Source organism: Ahaetulla prasina, chromosome 8 (genome assembly GCF_028640845.1).
Source record: "Ahaetulla prasina isolate Xishuangbanna chromosome 8, ASM2864084v1, whole genome shotgun sequence".
In the NCBI taxonomy this organism is placed as follows: Eukaryota; Metazoa; Chordata; class Lepidosauria; order Squamata; family Colubridae; genus Ahaetulla; species Ahaetulla prasina.
This window is the reverse complement of record NC_080546.1, coordinates 73,715,934-73,732,458: the sequence shown is the minus strand read 5'-3', so window position 1 is coordinate 73,732,458 and position 16,525 is coordinate 73,715,934. Positions and strand designations below refer to the sequence as shown.

Genomic DNA, 16,525 nt, shown 5'->3' with positions numbered 1-16,525 from the left:
GACTGTACCGGGCCGCGGGCATCCACAACAACTCGGTCTTGGTGGGATTGAGTCTGAGTCTGTTCCTCCCCATCCAGACCCATACGGCCTCCAGGCACTGGGACATCACTTCAACAGCCTCGTTGGGGTGGTTAGGGGTGGAAATATACAGCTGAGTATAATCAGCATATAGATGACAACTGACCCCAAGACCACGGATGATCTCACCCAGCAGCTTCATATAGATGTTGAACAGAAGAGGCGAGAGAACCGACCCTTGCAGCACCCCACATAAGAGGCGCCTTGGGGCTGATCTCTGCCCTCCTGTCAACACCGTCTGCGACCGGTCGGAGAGGTAGGAGGAGAACCACCGATGAATGGTGCCCCCCACTCCAAGTCCCCCGAGCCGGCGCAGCAGGATACCATGGTCGATGGTATCAAAAGCCGCTGAGAGATCTAATAGGACCAGGACAGAGGAACAACCTCTGTCCCGAGCCCTCCAGAGATCATCAACCAACGTGACCAAGGCTGTTTCCGTGCTGTAACCAGGCCGGAAACTGGACTGGAATGGATCAAGATAGACAGTTTCATCCAGGTACTGGGGTAACTGTCGTGCAACCACACTCTCAACAACCTTTGCCACAAAGCGAAGGTTGGAGACATGACGATAATTTGCTAAAATAGCTGGGTCCAGGGAAGGCTTCTTGAGGAGGGGCCTCACCACTGCCTCTTTCAAGGCGGTAGGGAAAACACCCTCCATCAAAGAAGCGTTCACAATTTTCTGGAGCCAGCCTCGTGTCACCTCCCGGGTGGCCAGTATCAATCAGGAGGGACACGGGTACAATAAACATGTGGTCGCATTCAATCCTCCTAGTAACCTGTCCATGTCCTCAGGAGCCACAGAATCAAACTCATCCCAGATAGTAACACCAAGACCTGCTGTGTTGTGTTGTGTTGTGTTGTGTGTGTGAAGGGTGAAAGTTGGTTTTTGAGCTTTTTGTGGCTGTGTGAGGTTCCTGCTTGTTGCAGGGGCCATTCTGGGTGAGGTGCAACTGCTTTTACATTGTGTGTAAGTCAGTTGTGTTGTGTGTGTGTGTGTAAAGTGTGAAAATTGGTTTTTGGTACCTCTTATTTTTTTTTGTACTTTGTTTATTATTTTTATTATTTATTGGCCACACCCACCCAGTCACCTGACCACCAAGCCATGTCCACCAATTAAGCCACGTGCACAGAACCGGTAGGGAAAATTTTTAGATTTCACCCCTGGTTCAGTCCTATATGTCAGCTGAGCTGGATAGAAAATTTCATAAAGTTCTATAGCCAGAAAGACTTTGTCCTTGCAAGGGTGGTAATGCTGAAACATGAAATAAGAATCAATTGTATTACAAGTTCTATCAAGATATAGGAAAAGAACTACAAAGCCTCTTCTAACTCCATTTCCGGGATAGACTGAAGAACTTTATGTTCAATTTTTGCTGGCAAAGGAAGATACCAATTTTTGCTGGCAAAGGAAGATTTTGAGGAAGGGCCGCGGTGTGGCTCAGGCTGTAAGATAGCCTGTTATTAAACACAGCTGCCTGCAATTACTGCAGGCTCGAGTCCCACCAGGCCCAAGGTTGACTCAGCCTTCCATCCTTTATAAGGTAGGTAAAATGAGGATCCAGATTGTTGGGGGAGGCAATAAGTTGACTTTGTATATAAATATACAAATAGAATGAGACTATTGCCTTACACAATGTAAGCCGCCCTGAGTCTTCGGAGAAGGGCGGGATATAAATGTAAATTAAAAAAAAAAAAGATACTGTAGCTCTTAATGTGCACATTGTTGAAGCAAAATAGTGCAAGTTTAAGTGGATATTTTCCACCTTGTTTGCCTTGTTTTATTTTTTATTTTATTTTATTATGTTCTGTAGTAAGTCTTACTTATTTAGATTGCTGCCCTGCAATAAAGGGAGGGGGACCTACAGGTATAAACAGATTTGCCAGAACCAGTTACAAATGCCCCTTTAGAAAAAAACAGTACATAAAAGATTTGGGGCAGCATTTCTTTCACATCTACCCCACATGTGCCGAGTTTTGCAGTCCTCCATGAACATAAGTTGTTTGTGAAACTGTGCCACCTGGGAATGTTTCTTCAGTAAGGTGGAAAGTCCATTCAGGCATGAGATGAGAACACTCTCTACCATCTTTAATACATCATATATATTTTAGTAGGACAAGAGAATATTCAGGAACAGAGAATAGAGAAGAGGTTATAGAAACAGAGAAGAAAAACGAGTACATTGATATACACTATTCTTCCTGCTTAAAAATGCAAAACATTGCAGCTCATCAAGCCTTCATATACATTTACATCTGCAAAAGGGAACAAGATTAAATAACTTTGATGTGTGTCAAAAAATTTTTGACCTTGTTCGCTATTTCTGGTGGTAGCAGTAATACGTAGCATACTTTTGATTTCCTAAAAGCAATTGGTTACTGTTATTCTGCAATGAGAGTGTGTTATATTGTCTTCATCCTTTACAACTCTTTAATATTTCCATAATTGTCAGCCTTGTTTCATGTTATTAAATAAATTATGTCATTTCCCATTTCAAAATTTAACCCAAGGAAGGTAGCTGTTATTTTTATTGTTAGGATTTAATTACGTTTTAGTGGTTCATAATGTATAATGCTATTATCAACCCATGCCAAAATAAGAACATTTTAAAAATTATAGGGGTTGTAGAAAATTCTTCACATTGTTTCATAGCACAGATAAATATTGTGACTATTCCAATAGTTCAACAATCTAGAATGTTTCGTATTTTCTTTTTTTCTTTCTTTTTTTTTTTATTCAAAAAGTTTTACAAAAATTTTTTCCCCCTTTCCCCCCAACCCCTTTCCCTTCACAAACCCCCTCCCCCTCCCCCCCTGGCTTCCCGGAACAAACACAAGGTATAGTTAAAAATAAAACAAACATATGCTAAAAAAAAAATTTTTTTCCCAAAACTATTATACCAATTCTCCCTCTCTAGCTCTGACTTCCTCCTTACATAACCAAATCCTTCAAAAAATTAACAATAAACAATAATAAAATATATAAATCAGTAGAACAAATTAATCCTAAAATATTTTAAAACCAGCTAAACGTAAAAATCCAATCCAATTCAGAGAATATCTCCTTATAGCTTCTATAACCATATAACCATATAATTCTTTCGGGACACAAATATTTTGTCTATTAATATTTTAAAAAAACCTTGTTTCAAAAATAATGTCTCTTGCCATTTTTTTTGGTGCATTAATCTCTGTCTTTCCTTCGTTGCTCCTTTTAAAAAGTCAATCACAATATTTCCTAGTAATTCCTTATGTCCAGAAATCCAAAAATTACTGTCGGATATTCCATCAGTCCAAAAAGAGAACTCTTGGGAAACATTAAGCTTGTGAGTCTTTTCCATTTGAGGGACAATCTCCTGTAGCACAAATTCAGGCAGCTCATCCAAACTATTTAAAGAAAACTTCTTTAGATCACCTTGTTTCTTCACGATCAAATCTTCATATTTATCCACTTTTATTTGTATATCCTCCATTCCATTTTCCGAATAATTGCACTGGTTAATTTGCTCCAAACTCTCATCCAAAACGTCCCCATTTTTTATCAATTTGTATTTTTGAATAATTAAATACATTCTTTCTGTGTAGTCCTGTATAACGTCCCGAACCCATTCTTCTGAAAGAACCTCCATAACAAAATTCCTGCTGAGAATCCCCTTGTAACGTACTTAAACAGCGTAATATAATCCAACAGTCCACAGTCAAACACAATAAGATAAAATCTCCATTCAGTTTCGATTCAACAGCAAAGCTCCCTTTGATGTATCGCTCTGCTTTCAGTTTCTCTAAAACGAAACTGAAGGGGGGGAGGAAGTCAGAAAATCAAAAATACTTGCAAACCAATAATTGCTCCTCACATTTGTTCCGCCTGCTTTTCGTATCCACAAAAAAAATCAATTGCTAGCAGAAGTGGACATCTTCCTCTTTTCCTGCTTTTTCAGGAGCGCAGAGAATACTGGAGGTGGGGGAGGGGTAAATAAGGGGATTCACCGTTCAAGACTTTGTATTACAAAAACAAAGCCTCTAGGGGAATCTACCCAATTCCTCCCCCTTGCTCTGTCTCTCTCTTTCAACCAGAGAGAGAAATGAAGCCGGGATCAGTTGTTAAATCCGGCTTTTACGGTATTCAATGCGGAGTGCCATAAATTGGCACCCAGCGAGAAAGATGGCGCCACCCGGAAGCGCAGAATGTTTCGTATTTTCAAAATATCTTCTTTATTACAGTCTTTCTTATATTTCCCAACAATCTACGCTCATGGTTTCAATTCAAGGTTTAATAGAAAGTTAAAAGAGACCCACTTTGAAGAATAATATTCTTTCAATAAGAGAAAGAATTTTGGGGTATATACTCTAGATCTAGAAAATACAGCTCCAAGTTCTTAAAGTTCAGATAAATCTGAAAATAATTTGTCATAATAGCTTCAGCACCTTGCTTGTACCATAGAATATTATTATTAATATTATTAATTAATTGTTATTATTTTTAATCAAGCTAAAAATACATTATGGACACTGAAAAGAAACTTAGTCAGAATCAGAATAATAGAGTTGGAAATAACCTTGGTGGCCTTCTAGTCCAGCTCTCTGCTCAAGCAGGAGACCTTATACTATTTCAGACAAATGGCTGTCCAGTCTCTTCTTAAAAGCCTCCATTGTTGGAGCACAATGTGGAACACCCATAATTTCTGAAGGCAAGGCTTTCCACTGGTTAATTGTTCTCACTGTCAGGAAATCTAGGTCCTTAGTTCTAGGTTGCTTCTCTCCTTGATTAGTTTCCATCCATTGACTCTTGTCCTGCTTTTAGGCGCTTTGGAGAATGGGTTCATTCTCTCTCATAAATCCATTTGTGTGTGAAACTGTTTGGAAATGTTTACCATTGCTTTGGGGATTTTATGACTGGAATTTTTCCACCATATCTCGAGATGCCAGGTGTTGAATTTAAGATTTTTTGCACATGAAATACAAATTTGCCACAAGAGCTACGATTCCCATTGATTCAAATAAGTAAATAGGCTCAATTGCATACTAAGGTTTATGCCATAATTAATATATGTTGTATTTTCACAATACAGTAATACATTTTTTTTTCAGTTTTGAAGTAGATATAAAACTATGTACAGTGCATGTGTATTAGCAAGGAAATATTGTCATTCTGTGTGGTAATTAGTGGCTAAAATATAGAAGACCCACCTAAAATAGTTAAATAAGGAAGACCCAATTAAAATGTTAAGATCCGTGTCAGATATGAGAGGGATTTTGGACTGACAGAGTAATTATGAAGCCAACGTGGTGGAAGTAGTGTAAGGGGTGGGGAGAAAGGGTTAAGTAGTCTGAGTGCTATTTAATTTAGGATTTAGGAACACTTCATTGAAGAGAAAATGAAAATGGGTTTATTGGTGAACTGAGATTCTAGTTGAGAGAGATTTCTGAAAATTTTGTGTAAACAAATGATCTAAAGCAGTGTTTGTTCCCAACAAATGCCCCTCCCCACAGCGTCTCCTTGAGTCTCAATCCCCAGGTGCCTTGTGGAGAGGGGCGGGGCGCTCTCCTCCCGAGTAGTCGGGTCATCCTGCACTGTTCCCCCTTTCTCTCCACTCTCCATGCTCGACAATTGGAGAGGGTGGTCCTTGCTCATTGCCTGAGCTCTGTCTCTCATGTTCACTGCTTAGCCTCTCTTGGTCATCCTTCCCCCCTTCCTCCCTTCATACTAGCCATCCCAATCCTGAAAGGCCCCGTTCTGACTTGGCCTGCTCCTCCCCATATTCCTCTGAAGCCAAGAAAGCCGCCCCCCTCGATTTCCATCAGCTCCAGTTCTTGCTCGTCTTCGCAGATTCAGGCTCCGATTAGGGCATGATAGTAGCCAGAGGGGAGGAGAACCAGCCCATGCAAGTTGAGCTGCACACGTGCACACATGGGCCTGCTGCTCACACAAGGGACCCCTGATCTAATGTCTTCCATATGGGGTGTGTGTACTGAATCCACAAAAGCTTAGCATCTATGGGATCATTACTGTTGGTTAGCTAAACTGACTTATTTTTCCCTCAGCAAATACATCTGAACTCACACTGAAGTTCGGGGGAGCTTGTGTGCTGTTAGTTTTTTTTATCAATGAAGACTTTTACATTATTCTGGCTCTCAGCTCCCAAATTCAACTAAACTTCCCCTCAGACCTTGAAGGGGCCTCTGGTGGCTCAATGGACTAAGTCTGTCTGTTATTAACACAGCTGTTTACAATTACTGCAAGTTAAAGTCCCACCAGGCCCAAGGTTGACTCAGCCTTCTATCCTTTATAAGGTAGGTAAAATGAGGACTCAGATTGTTGGGGGCAATAAAGTTGACTTTATATACAAATGAATGAAGACTATTGCTTAACACATTGTAAGCCGCCCTGAGTCTTTGGAGAAGGGCGGGATATAAATTCAAATAAAATAAAAAAAAATGTTCAATCTCTGTAGCATCTTCTCCAAGACATAATTATTACAAATGTAAGAAAAGTGCAGCACCCCTCTCCTGCCTACACTAAAAAGCAACCATGCATTTTGTGGCAGGGAAAATCACAAACACATATGTGAAATAAACTATGAGCAGGGCTGGGAGATTATTTGAATACCATCAAAATAGGCAATGGAGAGAAAAATAATCATTCATATGTATCCAGCATTTGAATTTAATGGAATAAAATCAGCCACAAATTTTCTTCAAGCCACTTTTGAGTGGGATTGGGAAATGGATATGGCAGGGATAGAAGTGCATTAAGTCTTTTGATTCTAACCAACAAGAAGCTATAGTATATGGACAAAGCATGTTTGTATGAAATCTTACAATAGACATAGAAAAAATAGTCTTAATCAACCACTATAAAATCGCTAGCTTCAAGCAAAGTAAAGATTTAAATGAATTTGATTAGTTACTCTGGAACCTTTATGCTTAAGGAAATGTAAGTTAAAGATTTAATAAAATACAACATAAAAGCTGGATTAATTTTACTGCAAGTTGATAGTTTTGAACCATTCCTATGTTTTCTCTATCTAGAAGCTCTAGGGTGTTACTTAGATTTAAAGACTTAAAGATCTAATTTTGAAGACTAAAATGTCTCTTGCATTTGACTTGATATTAAAATTGAATAATAATAGCAGTAGCACTTAAAAGAAAAATGCTATCACAAGAGAACACTGGGATATTATAACAGAATTTAGCAAAATAAGATTATATAGCTATTGCTTTAAAGAAAAAGAGAGAGCTACTCATTTGGCTAAATAGGGAATGATAGCTGTGGTGTCTGTGCCTTTGCACTTAAGACTTCCAAATGAAGCCAAAAATCTAACTCTAAATTTAAATGCAGTGGTTTAGAATGTCTTTTGGAAATTACTACTATGTGCAAGGTGCTTAATTATAATTCCTTTCAAAGAAACAAAATCTACACTTTTCTATAGGTATCTGTTCTGAATGTTTAAGTGAGTCATTGAAAACATTTCAGTGATTCTTTGCAAAAATTATCTTCCAAAAGGCAGTACTTGCATCGTCCTTCAGGATATTATATAGGATATCAATCCGTTATGGACTTCTGCAGATTGCCCACTAATCTGAGTATGACCACTACCACTACCTCTTTCAGGATGTCAGAATGTTTTACTAAACACACATACATTTGGGGGAGTGTAATCGAAGGCCTGTAGCATATATGAAGTTATTGTATATAATGTTAAGGACAACAGTTTTTACAATACACAAAACAAAATATGGATTTTTAATCATTTAGCTCCTAGAAAGCATAGGAATCAATGCAATATAGGAGTAGGGTAGAGTAGGGTAGGGTAAAGTAGGATGGGATGGGATGGGATGGGATGGGATGGGATGGGATGGGATGGGATGGGATGGGACGGGACGGGACGGGACGGGACGGAATAGAACAGAACAGAACAGAACAGAACAGAACAGAACAGAATAGAATAGAATAGAATAGAATAGAATAGAATAGAATAGAATAGAATAGAATAGAATAGAATAGATTTTATTGACCAAGTATGATTGGACACACAAGAAATTTGTCTCTGGTGCATACGTTCTTAGTGTACATATAAAGAAAAAGTAATATACTCATAAGATACCAATGGGAGAAGTAGAAAAGTATGAGAAGGATAATAGTACTACATTGGTAAATATTGGGGAAGTAAGTATTCAGCAGAGTGTTCTCACAAGGGAAAAACCTGTCGCTGTGTCTAGTTGTTTTTGTATGCAATGCCCTATAGCAGCGTGAGGGGAAGAATTGAAACAGTTTACAGTATGTCTAGGATGTGAAATGACTCTAGATATTTTCTTCTGACCTATGCAATATACAGGTCTTCTATAGAAGGCAGCATTGTCCCAATTGTTTATTCTGCAGTTCTAACTATCTGTTGAAATCTGTATCAAACCAGACAGTTACAGAATTACAGATGGCAGACTCAATAATTCCTCTGTAGAACTGTATCAACAGCTCCTGGAGAAATCTGAATTTTCTGAGTTGACCCAGGAAGAACATTTTCTGTTGTGCCTATATAATGATGGTTCTAATGTTCGGTGTCCATTTCAAATCCTGGGAGATTATAGAACCCAGAAACTGGAAGGTCTCAACCATTGATACTGTGTTGTCTAATATTGTAAGAGGTGATAGGAAGACTTCTCCTAAAATCTACTTTCATCTCTACAGTTCTTAGTGTTCCAGATTGTTAAGGCTGCACCACAGGGCCAGTTGTTTAACCTCCCATCTTTAAACAGACTCATTACTGTCTTGAATGAGACCAATGACTGTTGTATCATCTGCAAACTTCAGTACTTTACAGAAGGATCCTTAAAAGTGCAGTTATTGGTATAGAGAGAAAGGAGTAATGGATTATCAGTATTTAAATACTAATCAGTATTAAATTAAATTAAATCAAATCAAATCTATATTAAAATTACCAAGTTTCTATGAGGGACAAAGTGCTGTGAACTTTAACTGGCTGCTCTGTGAACATTTAATTCAATGTGGTCTTATTGATTACACTATTTCCTTTCTCATTGGGGACTCAGAACCTATACTGAACTCATAATGGATTAGTGACAGATAGACCTGAAGCATTTGATTCTAGAATGCATGTCCAATATAGTACAAACTGTATAAACACTAGGATGTCAGTTTTAGATGTGAAGTGCTGTGAATTTGTTGGAAGCAAATATATATTTATCATAGAAGCATGCTATAGGTATTATTTCTATTTTAACATAATAAACTGGCCATGCTGAAGAATTTAGAAAGGTGATCCTACTTTTAGATGGAATTCACAGCTGCCTGAATGACCGCACCCAAACAATGCCAGTTAATTTCACTTCAGTTTCTACTAGAATGGGCAACTGACTCCTCAGTTTAGATGTCAGGAGGAATTTTTGACTGTATAAGCTTTCAGTCAGTGGAAGACGTTGCCACAAAAATATGGTGGGTTCTCTTTCGCTAGAGGTCTGCAAGCCACAAATGGTAATTGGTCAGAGATCAGGGGTGGGCTGCTGGGGGTTCGTAGGGGTTTGGGAGAACCTCTAGCTAAGATTCTGTGCAGTTTGGAGAATCTCCAAATCCCACTCCTGGCTGGCCCTGCCCACCCCGCCCCTCTCAGGAGCCCTAAAGGGCCTGTTTTGGATGCAGGTAAATGCAGGGTGCTGGCAGAAGCTCGGGAGGAACAGGACTAAAGAAAGTTCAGGAAGGCCGGAAATGGCCTCCAGAGGGCCTCTGGAGCCTAGGGAGGCCATTTTCGCCTTCCTGGAGGCTTGAGGAACCCCTCCCCCCATGGTGCAGGAGGTCAACTAGGCCATGGCCACCATGGCCATTGCCACCCAGCAACCAGGCAGAGAACCCCTTGCTAAAATTTTTGAAGCCCATCCCTGTCAGAGATGCTTTAGGTTATGGGTCCTCCAACCTTGGCAAAGCTGGTTGAGGAACTCTGGGAATTGAAGTCCACAAGTCTTAAAGTTGCCACGGTTGGGGACCAGTGGTGAGTTGCTACCAGTTCGCTCCAGATCGGGCGAACCAGTAGCAGTGGCGGTAGGAGGCTCTGCTCACCCACCCGGATGTTTCTGTACATGCTCACGAATGAACCGGTAGCAACGGGTTTTGAAACCCGGACCCTGTTGGGGACCCCTGATTTAGGTGATCCTGTTATGTGCAAATAGATGGTCCTTCAAACTTCCACGATTCCATCATTCTAACATGGTTGCAAAATCTTAAAAACCTGTTCCCAAAAGATTCTCTCTCTCTCACACACACACACATACACACACACACATCCACCAATAAATTTCAATATCAATTGACAACTCAGAAAAGACATTGCGGCTTCAGGTTTATTGACAGAATGCTCCTCTTCGGGGAAGCAGCAAAGGAAATGTCAAACCATGTGCTTTGCTTGAAATTGTGGTTCATTCAGAAATCATCTTGTTGGTGATGACCGAAGTGTCCAAAACTGTTGCATAGAATGGGAGGCTTGCAAAGCTATTTGATCTTCCTGTAGTAGTAAACTGTATGAGCTACAGAGACTGTGGAAACAAAAAAAATCCAAAATTTTTAAAGGTTTTTCTCTCCCTGCACCAATGTTGAACTTCTATTTAATGCAATAAGCAACGAATCCAAGAAAATGTTTAAGCTTAAATCTAAGATTACTATTTAGCTTCTAGTATCCAAATGGTAAGGGGCTAGGGGGCTAGGACGTTGAGCTTGTCGATCGAAAGGTCAGCAGCTCGGCGGTTCGAATCCCTAGTGCTGCCGTGTAACAGGGTGAGTTGCCAGCTTCTGCCAACCTAGCAGTTTCAAAAGCACGTAAAAATGCAAGAAGAAAAAATAGGGACCACCTTTGGTGGGAAAGGAACAGCGGAGTCGTCTTCGGACAGCGCTGGCTCTTCGGCTTTGAAACGGAGATAAGCACCGCCCCCTAGAGTCGGCAATGACTAGCACATATGTGTGAGGGGAACCTTTATCTTTACCTTTATCCAAATCCCTGGATAAAAGCAAGAGGCAAGAACCAACTGTACTTGAATAATCTTGGGGCGGTGGGGGTGGAACCAGTAACCACATTAGCACTTTGACCGAGGAACACCTATAAATCTTAGGACTATAGAACAAGACTATAGAATAACTGAAAATATCCTAGAAAAAGACAATGGCAATTTATTTCTTTCAGGTTTCCAAGGACTTCAGATGAGCTCATCTTGAGAAAAAAAAAATCTGTATTCAAATTCAAATTTTCTTACCCATCAAGAAAACGGATTATTTCGATAAAAGCTAATACTTGATGATTTGCTGGTTTTCATTGCTTTGTCCATTTCATTAAAAAAAAATGTCCTTACCTCTTCTTTTTCCCATCCTTCTTTTCCTTGATCCTCCAGAACCCCGTTTTCGTCTTCGCCTGCTGCGATTAGGATTTCTGCATCTACATCGTGACATTTTTGTGGGGTTCTGGGGATGTTTTCAGTTAGTCAAGGATCAAGAGGAGCATGTCTTTCAACGAAGCCAGTGTAGCTTGTTCTGTAAGATGGTGATGGAGTTTATGAAGCTCTGCTGCCTCCTACACTTTTATTTAAAGGGTTTAGCGATTATGACCTCATCTCTGATAGACAACATCTGTGGCTTAAACGTGATCAGATATGAGACAAAGGGATTAACTATGAAATTATTTTATCTTGGGCAAACGATTGATAGCCCTAATTTGTCTCTGAAATACTGTACCTTCACTGAATAGAAAAGAAAAGGAGAATGGAATTTACCAAAGGAAACAAGAAAAGAAATAAAGAATAGTAACTTATAACTTTCATTTTCATATTCAGGGGGGAAAAAATCAAACTGTATCTTGATGTAAGAACCTCAATTCCTTTAGAAGTAGCATGGTGACCTCGTTCCTACATGTTTACACGCCACCATTTCTCTTATTTTTTCTGACAAACTTACCACTTCTTCTACTGGCTGCTGCCAGAAAGGCAAAATAAAATTTTAAAAAAGTCTTCCTGATATAAGGAGGTGTTTCTCATTATTTAAAAAAAATTGTCATTTATTTTATATTGATATTAACTTTTTCTCCCTTCAAGGTAATAAAATCAGAGAATTAGAATAAATCGTTCAGTTCATTGAATCTAGCCCTTTTCAGACTCTGCTTGAACAGAAATGAAAGCTAACTACCTCTGTAACTAAGAAAATGCTCTGGTATCAGTTCCAAGACTCTCGTGTTTTCCAACCTCACATTACAGTACCTGCCTACACATTATTTTTATAGGTTTTTAACAGAATAACAGAGTTGGAAGGGACCTTGGAGGTCTTCTAGTCCAACCTCCTGCACTGACATGAATAATTCAATCCAAATAACTTTGAGAAATTTTTTGTTAGATGAAGAGATGTGTCTGAAATTGTCCAACTTTTTATGATCATACATCTACAGTTCTTGCACAGAACTTTTCTGCAAGATGAATTATTTGTGTCATGTTCGTAAATTACATTTAGAATAGAATAACAGAGTTGGAAGGGACCTTGGAGGCCTTCTAGTCCAACCCCCTGCTTAGGCAGGAAACCCTACACCACTTCAGACAAATGGTTATCCAACCTCTTCTTAAAAACTTCCAGTGGTGGAGCATTCACAACTTCTGGAGGCAAGTTGTTCCACTGATTAATTGTAGCAGAAAATATGGAAAACATTGGAAGATCATTATATTAGGTGTTTAACATTTAAGTAAGGCTTTAAGGGATACACACAAAACTGAAACTACAGATTGTACACCACTACACCAGGAGTAACCAAAGAAAATAATGGCCATTCCTGGCTCAAATCATTTTACCTGATGCCAATTTGTATAGATATAAACATTCAGTACATACAAGTCAATATCTTAATCAATTATTGGGTGGAAACCAGGCCAATTGCCACGGATCAATTATTGGATCTAGAAATGAATAATAATAATAATAGTTCTGCTAATTTTTCTGCATCTTTTGAAAGTTTTTGCAAAAATTGTCAATTGCCTCTTGCAGATAGGACAGAAATGACCATGATTGTTCTTGTAGTTGACCAGCAGTGAGATATACATGGGAACTGTGGTTCTTCTTATTTTTTTTACACTCTCTGTAGCATTTGATAACATCAGTACTGATAGTGTTTTGAGCCAAATGTAAGGGTTGGCAGTTGAAATCACAAATAATTCACCCTCCCTTAAAGTGAAATATTATCAGTATGCTTATGACATCTAGCTTTAAATCTAGAGGAGAAGAAGCAGTGGGAAATCTTGACCAATCTTTTGTGAGTAGTGCTTGTTGATAAATCCTCAATTTGCAAAAGGTCTTTGCCTGTAGCTTAGATAGGGTGATACTATGCTGAGAGTAGATCCACAACTGTTGGACAGGCAAGTAGAGGACGTGACTGAGAAACTTTGCCTAGCTTTGATTTGTGTAGCAGTTGAGGTCTTTCAAAAACAAAAATCAGGAGGCTCTTGTAACCCTTATTACACATGCTTTGCTAAGTTTGTATGTTTACTAACACAATGCACTCAGTGTGGGGATCAGTGGTGGTATTCAGCCGGTTCTATACGGTTCGGGCGAACCAGTAGCGGGAGCTGTGGGTGGTTCCGCCCACCCACCCGGATGTAATCATGTCCCCCTCTGCACATGCGTGGAAGTCGTACGCATGCACAGCGGTGGCATATGCGAGCGGAGCGAATGCGCGCCCGCACGCACTCACATTTGTGAACCGGTAGCGAAGGTAAGTAAATACCACTGCTGGTAAGGATCCTTTCAAATAAAGTTCGGAAATGACAGCCAAAGCACTGCAATATTTAATAAGGAAATATGGCTACCGTGGCTTCTAATAAAGTTCAGGGCTCAGTTCGGTGAGCTGATGATCATTCTTGAGACAAAGATGCCATGCTGACATTTGAAAATAACTAAATTAGAATAATATAATTCATCAAGCAGAATGGGAAAAAAATCATCTTTTAAAAAAGAAAAAAAAAGAAAAAAAATAGTGAGAAGTTCTACTGCAGGGTACTGGCATGAATTATGTCACAATTGATCTTTATGATGTCATCAATGTAGCAGTTATATACTGCTGTTTAGTTATTAACAAAAGAGTTCAGCAGTCATTGGGGCAGCAAACTAGTGGCAGGTAAGGCATTTTAAATGGCTGTTTACATTGAGCATTAAAAAAAAAATAGCTGAAGTTTTGTTCCTGGATGGATGAGTGTACGATCAGATCACCTGCAAATCTGTGTTGTTTCAAAGCTGTCGCCTACATTTTTTTGATGGAAAATAAAGCAAAGAAAATCAATCAAATGGTCTCCCAGCAATAGTAATTATTGTAATAACAAGACAAGTAGAACGTAATGCTTAAAAAAAAAGAGTACAAAAACTACTTATAATATTTCTTGTTACATAACAATAAGAGTATCGTAATTCATAGTTTATAAAGACAGAATTGACACGAAAGTCTTCTTGTGATTTGTTTGTGCATTTCCGTAGCCAGAATAACACCACCATCTGATGATGACCAGTTGAATTTCCAGCTTAATCTTGGGCTGAAAATCGTAAACTATGTCGCGGTACCTGCGCCAGAGCAGCAGAAGCAGGAGGCTGCACCGCAGTAGGCGATTAAAACAAAGGAGGAGAATGGGTAGAAGACAGCGGAGGATCCATAAGAAAGGTTTTAAAAAATAACTAGGACTTTTGAAAGGAAGATTAAGAAATGTTGAATGAGGAAAGAATGTGAGAAATTCTTATACAGAAGGAAAGCATTGTGCTGCTTTCTTTTTAGTTTCCAAGACAATTTATCATATAAATATTTTAAAATGTACAATTATTGAATAATCATACAGGAAACTCTTTATCACGAAAAGGTGATTAGGCAGTACTAGACCTATTATTTTACTTTGAAATGAATGAAACACGTTTCTTATGACTAAATTCCCACTATTTTCAATTAACTTCTTCCAATAGCAAGTTTAAGAGCCTTCACGTGCCAAGTTTAAAGATGCAACAGCTTTTACGTATTACTTTTACAAGTTTTAACATGATAATTCTTTTTCACTATTTACGTTTGTTCATCCATTATATATGTTTGTACCAACCTTTCTGATTATTTAATAAAGGTATACGGCAGTCTCATTACCGGAGGAGCTCCTTCTCAGCCTAGCCCTCTTCAGCTCCTGAAATAGGACAACTTCAGTCCCCAAAAGCAACATGTCGAGAAACCAGGATTGCGATATCTGATCCACCAAGTTTCTGCAACCATTCATGCTGGACAATAAACGTTTTGAGCATTGCTTGGACTGCTTTTCGTCTCTCTGTAAAATATATGGTTGGGGAAAAACTCTGATCATAGTTTGAAATACGACAATAAAATTTAAGGATTTGGGGGTATATTAGATCAGGGGTCTCCAACCTTGGCAACTTTAAGCCTGGCGGACTTCAACTCCCAGAATCCCCAGCCAGCTTTGCTGGCTGGGGGATTCTGGGAGTTGAAGTCCGCCAGGCTTAAAGTTGCCAAGGTTGGAGACCCCTGCATTAGAACCAAACTCTTTTAGAGAGACACAAATGATTGTTTGCTTTTTTAGAACATGTGGAACCTCATGGGAAGCAAGTAACTGAATTCTCTGCTTCTTTTCTTTTCCACTCATAGAAGCTTTGTGAGTACTTAGCAATAGCACTTAGACTTATATACTGCTTCATAATATTTTACCACCTTCTCTAAGCAGTTTATAGTCAGCATATTGCCCTCAACAATCTGGGTCCTCATTTTACCGACATCAAAAGGATAGAAGGCTGAGTCAACCTTGAGCCTGTGGGACTTGAACTGCCCAACTGCTGGCAGCCGGCAGACAGCAGAAGTAACCTGCAGTACTGCATTCTAACCACTGTACCACCATGGCTCTTTAAAATTATAATAATAGAGCAAAAGACATTGGAATGGAACTGCTGCATTTTAGGAATTATAAAAGGTGTGATTAGGAGAGCTTTACCCAAAGTGATACTATTGCTTTGTCTTGGACAGCTATTGCCATCAATCTAGATACATAAATCTACATATGACTGGAGTTAAACTCCAAATATTTGAAAGATAGAAACGAAAAGGTTATAATCACCAATAGTTCACATGGACTGATATAGCCTTGACTAGCCTATATTCACCTTAGATTATGGAAATGCTATAGGCAAAATATTTTGCAAATCATGGCAAAATATCCTTGTGACATTAAAATCAGTGAATCAGTTAAAACTGTGCTAGTTTGCATGAAGTGAATATATAGCTGGTTCAAAAATTTAATTCCGTGCGATTTTAATAATGCTTTTTCAGAATAGAAAAAATGAAGTTATAATATGGAGTTGAACAAGATCCCAGTAAGGAATAACGTGGAGAAATTAATTGCAATATTATATTGATAAATTCAAAACATTAATTGAAAACTATTATAA

The 16,525-nt window shown here is 39.0% G+C and overlaps 1 long non-coding RNA gene across 1 annotated transcript in view; it reads left to right on the top strand.

Annotated features, from left to right (window-relative positions):
• LOC131203284 (uncharacterized) overlaps positions 1-15,347 on the top strand; it is a 46,850-nt gene extending 31,503 nt beyond the window's left edge. Inside the window, exons 2-3 of the long non-coding RNA XR_009156333.1 lie at positions 14,576-14,756; positions 15,202-15,347. This is a non-coding gene — a long non-coding RNA (uncharacterized LOC131203284). The remainder of the gene's footprint in view (positions 1-14,575; positions 14,757-15,201) is intronic.
• The last annotated feature ends 1,178 nt before the right edge of the window (positions 15,348-16,525 follow it).